At 46.2% G+C, this 9,111-nt stretch overlaps 3 non-coding genes across 3 annotated transcripts; all 3 read right to left on the bottom strand.

Moving 5' to 3' along the window:
* Positions 1–3,117: 3,117 nt before the first annotated feature.
* On the bottom strand, positions 3,118–3,192 carry Trnat-ugu (transfer RNA threonine (anticodon UGU)). Its single transcript has one exon. It is a non-coding gene; the product is annotated as a tRNA-Thr (tRNA).
* A 364-nt stretch (positions 3,193–3,556) lies between these two features.
* Trnat-ugu (transfer RNA threonine (anticodon UGU)) lies at positions 3,557–3,631 on the bottom strand. The gene has a single exon. It is a non-coding gene; the product is annotated as a tRNA-Thr (tRNA).
* A 364-nt stretch (positions 3,632–3,995) lies between these two features.
* On the bottom strand, positions 3,996–4,070 carry Trnat-ugu (transfer RNA threonine (anticodon UGU)). The gene has a single exon. It is a non-coding gene; the product is annotated as a tRNA-Thr (tRNA).
* Between the last annotated feature and the right edge of the window lie 5,041 nt (positions 4,071–9,111).

The raw sequence follows: 9,111 nt of genomic DNA, 5'->3' as shown, positions 1-9,111 counted from the left end.
GTCGGCGCTGTCGGTCTCCAGTTGTGGCATGAGCCAATTTTCCAGCATGTCCAGATACACGTGTCCTGTAACGTTTTTTTCGCAGAAGAAAAAGGGGCTGTAAACTTTAAACCGTGAGATTGCACAAAACACGTTAACTTTTGGTGAATTGCGAATTTGCTGCACGAATGCGTGAGGATTCTCTACCGCCCAGATTCGCACATTGTGTCTGTTCACTTCACCATTAAGAAAAAATGTTGCTTCTTCACTGAAAACAAGTTTCGCACTGAACGCATCCTCTTCCATGAGCTGTTGCAACCGCGCCGAAAATTCAAAGCGTTTGACTTTGTCATCGGGTGTCAGGGCTTGTAGCAATTGTAAACGGTAAGGCTTCTGCTTTAGCCTTTTCCGTAAGATTTTCCAAACCGTCGGCTGTGGTACGTTTAGCTCCCTGCTTGCTTTATTCGTCGACTTCCGCGGGCAACGCGTGAAACTTGCCCACACGCGTTCAACCGTTTCTTCGCTCACTGCAGGCCGACCCGTTGATTTCCCCTTACAGAGGCATCCAGAAGCTTTAAACTGCGCATACCATCGCCGAATGGAGTTAGCAGTTGGTGGATCTTTGTTGGACTTCGTCCTGAAGTGTCGTTGCACTGTTATGACTGACTGATGTGAGTGCATTTCAAGCACGACATACACTTTCTCGGCTCCTGTCGCCATTTTGTCTCACTGCGCTCTCGAGCGCTCTGGCGGCAGAAACCTGAAGTGCAGCTTCAGCCGAACAAAACTTTATGAGTTTCTCTACGTATCTGTAGTGTGTCGTGACCATATGTCAATGAATGGAGCTACAGTGAATTTATGAAATCGCTTCAATCATTTATAATAGCCCTGTATATACTGCGGGACTTGATTGCTCACTCCTTTATGCTGAAAGTCTACACCCTCACCGACACTTTTAGCTTGCTCATTGAGTAAATGTTGTATAATGGTAGTGTATTTAGAGTTTTCAGGCTTTTTCAGTGTTCCGTCGGGATTTTTGTACAGATCAGTCAAGTTAAGTATTTCCCAATAGACTTTACGATCATCGGCAGAGTATTTTAAGTTTTTTGATGGCCTTAGGAAGATTAGGTTCATTAAGCCAGGTGTTCTTTTAAACTCTGTATCCCCGATGCGTATTGTGCTATCAGATAAAGTTATAGTTTGAGAGCCCAGCATGTACGGTCTCGCCCTGCTGACACCAAATGTTCTATCTATCTTAACGGTCGGATACTGGTTGGTGAATTCTGCAATTGGGTCATCATTATGCAAAACTAGATTGGTGATAGATTCGGTAACAGGTTTAAAAGTTTCATTTAGTGTTTGCTCGCGATCTATATGTCCCAACTTCAGCAAACGTAATTTCTCTCGAACTGCTTTGCGCTCCTGAATGACTTAATGCTTTTTCGACATCTCGAAGGATAGTAATCAGAGCTCTGAATATCACGTGGTTTTATATATGCTTTGTTGTTCTTTTTATTCTCCTTTTTTCCTACGCCACCTTCTTCAATAACAACGGCCTCGGCTTCTATCACGCCCTCAATTGCGCTAATTCTGTTCTCTATCCGGTTTTGGTTAATGGCAAGAAGTTTCTGGGTGTTCTTTAATTCCCTTGCATCTTTAACTAGTCTGGACTCAAGATTTTTAAATTTGATATCGGTGTACATTCGGGCACTCTGTCTTTGCACACCTAACCTCTCAGACTGAGCGTCCGCCATGCGTGCGAATTTGTCCATGGTGAAGTGTTAACTGATGGGATAAGGTATTTTCGTACATTTATATATGGGGAAAGTCTTGGAAATTCCGGCTATACCTACCGTCATTTAGTTTATGGGTTTTATCAATAACGAGAAAGCCATATTGTGACTGGTTCCAGCAATCAGCACATATCTTTACAAATTCATTGTATGACATGTCGGTCTCTACGTGAGCACGGTAAATGTGCTTTAAATTGAGGTTGTCTTGTTTGAATGCTATAATGAGATTTGCGTAGTCCCTCACCAGCTGTTTTGGGATCCTGGAATACGTTTGACTCAGATAAAATACATCAGCACCCATATAACGGCCAAAGCAGAAATATTTACGGATTTGATCTTGCTTTTCAACAGTGACATCGTCAAATATGAAGGCAGTGTTAGGCTTTACCTCTTCAGGTGGGGGGACGTCGTCGCTTTCACTGAAGGCTCTGTACGTTACACCGTCTACTCCATTTAATATTTTCTTCAGTAACTGGTACTTGGGCTGAAAGAGTGTTTTGGAGAAGACGAAAAGGTGCTCTAAGCGGACTCCGTCTATGTGCGTTAACAGAGCCACAGTTAGACTGCCACATTACATGTCCTGCTAGGAGTGGGATGGATAATATTCGGTAGTCTTATGATTCTTGATGTGTGTTTTTAAACGACACAGTTCATCCCACTCGTGGTCAGAAAATTTCGCTTTAATATTTTTGAGCACATTTTCCAGCACTAACACAGTTGAGACGCTACCGTATTGTGAAACTTCAAGTCCTACATGGATACGTTTTGAACCACTAACTGTTAACACATAGCTTGAGGCGAATAGTTTGAGGTGAAGCAGCGGTCGGTATCTTCTCATCCACGACATCCACACCAGCGCTGTGAGCCTGCTGTTCTTGCACTGATGGTGGGATGTCCCTTGTGAGATTATGATTAGCGGACGGTGCGTACGAAGGAGCCCAGTACTGTGAGGCCCCGTCAAGTGCAGCCTCTGGCACCGACATTAACACCTGGCTATCCTGCTCCAACATGCTGAGAAGCTGAGCTACAGGATCCTGCGTGGACGAGTCCGAGGCCTTCACATGCGTGGACCTTGACATGCTGGGACCTGCTGATGCTGGTGTCATGGGTGGAGCTGCTGGAGGACCCAGACGAATATCCATAAGAAATGATGTGATGTTGGTAGAGAAATAACAATAATAGCAATAATAATAATAATATATGTGAAGACAGTAACTGTTCTCGAAAGAACAGAATACTGCTGATGACCGTGCAGCTTTTTCCTGGAATAAATGATGGCTAACTGAAACCCTCAGCTGCCGACAGGTGTTGTTGATATACCTGGATGTGGACAGTTGAAAATGTGTGTCCCAACCGGGACTCGAACCCGGGATCTCCTGCTTACATGGCAGACGCTCTATCCATCTGAGCCACCGAGGACACAGATGAATAGCGCGACTGCAGGGACTTATCCCTTGCACGCTTCCCGTGAGACTCACATTCCCAACTGTCCACAATTCTACATATGTAATGTACCTTATAGACTTTTGCCCATCCACTCATTACTCGCGCACGCTTTGGCGATTCCCGTAACAGTTTGGGCAACCTGTGCGCATTCGCACAGACGAAGGTCAATGGCTGGGTAGCCTTTTAACTATATATGTGAAGACAGTAACTGTTATCGAAAGAACAGAATACTGTTGATGACCGTGCAGCTTTTTCCTGGAATAAATGATGACTAACTGAAACCCTCAGCTGCCGACAGGTGTTGTTGATATACCTGGATGTGGACAGTTGAAAATGTGTGTCCCGACCGGGACTCGAACCCGGGATCTCCTGCTTACATGGCAGACGCTCTATCCATCTGAGCCACCGAGGACACAGATGAATAGCGCGACTGCAGGGACTTATCCCTTGCACGCTTCCCGTGAGACTCACATTCCCAACTGTCCACAATTCTACATATGTAATGTACCTTATAGACTTTTGCCCATCCACTCATTACTCGCGCACGCTTTGGCGATTCCCGTAACAGTTTGGGCAACCTGTGCGCATTCGCACAGACGAAGGTCAATGGCTGGGTAGCCTTTTAACTATATATGTGAAGACAGTAACTGTTATCGAAAGAACAGAATACTGTTGATGACCGTGCAGCTTTTTCCTGGAATAAATGATGACTAACTGAAACCCTCAGCTGCCGACAGGTGTTGTTGATATACCTGGATGTGGACAGTTGAAAATGTGTGTCCCGACCGGGACTCGAACCCGGGATCTCCTGCTTACATGGCAGACGCTCTATCCATCTGAGCCACCGAGGACACATATGAATAGCGCGACTGCAGGGACTTATCCCTTGCACGCTTCCCGTGAGACTCACATTCCCAACTGTCCACAATTCTACAGATGTAATGTACCTTATAGACTTTTGCCCATCCACTCATTACTCACGCACGCTTTGGCGATTCCCATAAGAGTTTGGGCAACCTGTGCGCATTCGCACAGACGAAGGTCAATGGTTGGGTAGCCTTTTAACTATATATGTGAAGACAGTAACTGTTCTCGAATGAACAGAATGCTGTTGATGACCGTGCAGCTTTTTCCTGGAATAAATGATGACTAACTGAAACCCTCAGGTGCCGACAGGTGTTCTTGATATACCTGGATGTGGACAGTTGAAAATGTGTGTCCCGACCGGGACTCGAACCCGGGATCTCCTGCTTACATGGCAGACGCTCTATCTGTCTGAGCCACCGAGGACACAGATGAATAGCGCGACTGCAGGGACTTATGCCTTGCATGCTTCCCGTGAGACTCACATTCCCAACTGTCCACAATTCTACATATATAATGTACCTTATAGACTTTTGCCCATCCACTCATTACTCACGCACGCTTTGGCGATTCCCATAAGAGTTTGGGCAACCTGTGCGCATTCGCACAGACGAAGGTCAATGGCTGGGTAGCCTTTTAACTATATATGTGAAGACAGTAACTGTTCTCGAATGAACAGAATGCTGTTGATGACCGTGCAGCTTTTTCCTGGAATAAATGATGACTAACTGAAACCCTCAGCTGCCGACAGGTGTTGTTGATATACCTGGATGTGGACAGTTGAAAATGTGTGTCTCTATGATCAAACGCATGGCAACGACAGCTCAGCAAAGACTGTATGTGCAGGAGAACGGCAATGGTAGATCAGTGGAGGTAGCACAATTGGCTTTCTTCCCGCCAAAGTCAACCATCTTTAATGACGTCACAGTGGCGCTCTCTGGTGGCAAAGGGATGAACTAACACAGTTGGCTTGCATACACACATGCATGATATAAATAATAATAAATGATAATGAATGATAATAAATGAGAATCAATAATAATAAAGACAAGTACGGATTTGGCTGTATTATCCCGTTGGAATTCAAACTTCCCGCCATTTTTTTCTTGAGGTTAGGATAGTGGACGTAGCACAATTGGCCTATTTTCCCGTCAAAATCCGCCATCTTGGATGACGTCATGCGATGTTGCCAAGTCTACATGCCGCCATCTTGGATGACGTCATCGCCACCATCTTGAATAAATTTTGCTACAATGCAGAGTGGCCTGGCACCCCCCTTGTCACCCTACTACAAAAACCAAGCATTGGTAAGGTAAACGCCACGCCCCCCCCCCCACGAATAAATAGATTATGTTTATTTTACACACTGCATGCTGTTACTCTCGTTAGAAATATTTTTAGATTCAATTCGTGTGATTGGATTGAAAAATTATATAACTTACTCTGATAGCTAGAAGTTATTTCCTGGCTTTCGAATAGAGCGAGCTGCATAATCTGAAGCACAATTGGCGAGGAGATCGCGATCGATATGGGGTTGGGGCAGTGTCAGAAATCGGTCTCGGTATTTCCAGATAAGACGGTGGAGGTGAAGGAGACGTGCGCGGCGATGGCTAGAGCGAAAAGTCACAAGTTGGTGACTTTCCTGCTACTTGAGTTTTGCATTGCATCGTCACTTTTGGATGGAATCAATTTTTCACTCTGAGCTTGCCTCAAAAAATAAATCTTCAGTTAGTATTCCAATTTTATAGTACGTTAATAAAATTATAGGTATATCAATCAACTTTACCTTCCATTCCAAAGAACATTGTAGGTGTTTCCTCCTTTTGTTATATTGCAAGTTCGGTGTGCCTCCTCCCGTTTTCAGTCTTTTAAAGCGAATGAAGCATTGTTCTTCATTATTACCACACTTTGTAAAACACTTCCAGACCAGGGATGGTGCTATTCTACACTCCTGGAAATTGAAATAAGAACACCGTGAATTCATTGTCCCAGGAAGGGGAAACTTTATTGACACATTCCTGGGGTCAGATACATCACATGATCACACTGACAGAACCACAGGCACATAGACACAGGCAACAGAGCATGCACAATGTCGGCACTAGTACAGTGTATATCCACCTTTCGCAGCAATGCAGGCTGCTATTCTCCCATGGAGACGATCGTAGAGATGCTGGATGTAGTCCTGTGGAACGGCTTGCCATGCCATTTCCACCTGGCGCCTCAGTTGGACCAGCGTTCGTGCTGGATGTGCAGACCGCGTGAGACGACGCTTCATCCAGTCCCAAACATGCTCAATGGTGGACAGATCCGGAGATCTTGCTGGCCAGGGTAGTTGACTTACACCTTCTAGAGCACGTTGGGTGGCACGGGATACATGCGGACGTGCATTGTCCTGTTGGAATAGCAAGTTCCCTTGCCGGTCTAGGAATGGTAGAACGATGGGTTCGATGACGGTTTGGATGTACCGTGCACTATTCAGTGTCCCCTCGACGATCACCAGTGGTGTACGGCCAGTGTAGGAGATCGCTCCCCACACCATGATGCCGGGTGTTGGCCCTGTGTGCCTCGGTCGTATGCAGTCCTGATTGTGGCGCTCACCTGCACGGCGCCAAACACGCATACGACCATCATTGGCACCAAGGCAGAAACGACTCTCATCGCTGAAGACGACACGTCTCCATTCGTCCCTCCATTCACGCCTGTCGCGACACCACTGGAGGCGGGCTGCACGATGTTGGGGCGTGAGCGGAAGACGGCCTAACGGTGTGCGGGACCGTAGCCCAGCTTAATGGAGACGGTTGCGAATGGTCCTCGCCGATACCCCAGGAGCAACAGTGTCCCTAATTTGCTGGGAAGTGGCGGTGCGGTCCCCTACGGCACTGCGTAGGATCCTACGGTCTTGGCGTGCATCCGTGCGTCGCTGCGGTCCGGTCCAGGGTCGACGGGCACGTGCACCTTCCGCCGACCACTGGCGACAACATCGATGTACTGTGGAGACCTCACGCCCCACGCGTTGAGCAATTCGGCGGTACGTCCACCCGGCCTCCCGCATGCCCACTATACGCCCTCGCTCAAAGTCCGTTAACTGCACATACGATTCACGTCCACGCTGTCGCGGCATGCTACCAGTGTTAAAGACTGCGATGGAGCTCCGTATGCCACGGCAAACTGACTGACACTGACGGCGGCGGTGCACAAATGCTGCGCAGCTAGCGCCATTCGACGGCCAACACCGCGGTTCCTGGTGTGTCCGCTGTGCCGTGCGTGTGATCATTGCTTGTACAGCCCTCTCGCAGTGTCCGGAGCAAGTATGGTGGGTCTGACACACCGGTGTCAATGTGTTCTTTTTTTCATTTCCAGGAGTGTACAATACAAACAATATCCATCGACGACAGCGTGAAACTAGTGTATAGACCAGGTGGGAACAATAGGCCATGCCACATGGCAACAGGTATATTATTGTCTCAACAATGACTGACCAGGTGAGGGCAAGTCGTGCACACTGCACATGCACGCGCATCCTCCAATGGGCCACATGACACAGCAACACGTACATTATTGTCTCAGTACTACTGTAGTGATACTTAGGTCACGGGTTTGTCGCTCATTTCGAACTGTAGGCATTGTTATTAGAAGAGCTCCCTTCCCTTTTCCTATTTTATGTAATAACCAAATACTTCAAAGCAATCGAAATTTTGCGAATAAATATCATTTGTTTTTAAGAAGTTCCGGTTTTTTAAAAAAGCCAAAAAATTGAATGCCGCTTTTTTGGCAAATTGATTTAACAAGTTTTTACACACTTATCGGTAATAAAAAAAAACGGTTGTAACCTAGCTCAAACAAATACCTAAAAATACCGGTTATTGAAAACTAAAATACCAGTATCAGTTTTAACCAGTCGGCTTTTTCCCAACCCTACAGTCCACCTGGCTTCAGGTGAGAACACTGTATGCTAATCTCGGCGAAACTGATTGATACTGTGGATGGCCGACAGTCGATGAGCCACAAATCATCATTGCTGCCCCCATGCACAAGTGATCGTAGAGTGCCCCAGTGGTGAAAGCTGTGGAAAACGAAAATTTGCTATCGAGCTCCACTATCAATAAATTCTACCATTTGAATGAAATACAGTTGTTTGTTAATGTCAGTTAAAACAGAGTTCGAAATCTTTGCTTAAAGAGTAGCCCTTTTGTTTGTTTTTATTTACAACATACTCCATTACACACTATGTGTAATGCTACATGTATGTATTTTGTGCATACCCGTGTGTGTGGGTGGGGGGGGGGATGGAGGGGAGAAGGCGTTGTGTAAAGTTTGCGTTGTTTGTTGAGGATGAGATAAGAGAGAGAGAGAGAGCAGGCGCATAGTCTACTCCTCGCATACGGCACCAAGGGAGCCTCCAGGCTTACCGTCCCCATCCAACGGATGGATAACCATCAAAAGTGTCACACGGCCTCACTTCATGAGACGCTGCAGAGAGGTTTGGTATTTAAACCAGGAGTTGGCGCGAAGTCTGGCGATCAGGAACTTTACGCCACCACCTGTCTCCCCTTGCCCTCAAAATACTGGCAGTGAAAATTTTTTCCACCACCAGAATTTGAACTACATTACTCGCAGATCGAGTGCCACCGCACAAGCCTGAGTTAGCGACCTCGGCTGTGGAGGCTGGTTAAGGTTAACCGTTGTCTCTATTTATAATGAAAGTCTAATTTCGATAGCTTAAAACAGTGCTAATAGTGAGACGCTGGGGCAACTATTTGTGTCTTATCATATAACATTCTGTGTCCCTTGGTAAGACAGTGCTCCGCCGCTGCAGATTTCTCAGGATGCATCAACCATGAGTGGCAATGCTGTTAAAAATATCTGTGTTGGATTGTGAGGAATGTCTGATCAATATACAGTTTCGCACAATTGCAAGGGAGTTTATAAACAATGGGCTTCTTCAATTCTATGTCAGCTTTAATTGTGCTAAGCTACACTCTGTCTTTGTTGGCGGACGAAATAAACTGTTTAAATTACATCTTTT

The sequence above is a fragment of the Schistocerca nitens genome, chromosome 3 (genome assembly GCF_023898315.1).
Source record: "Schistocerca nitens isolate TAMUIC-IGC-003100 chromosome 3, iqSchNite1.1, whole genome shotgun sequence".
In the NCBI taxonomy this organism is placed as follows: Eukaryota; Metazoa; Arthropoda; class Insecta; order Orthoptera; family Acrididae; genus Schistocerca; species Schistocerca nitens.
The sequence above is the reverse complement of the archived record's forward strand: the minus strand, read 5'-3'. Positions and strand labels throughout refer to the sequence as shown.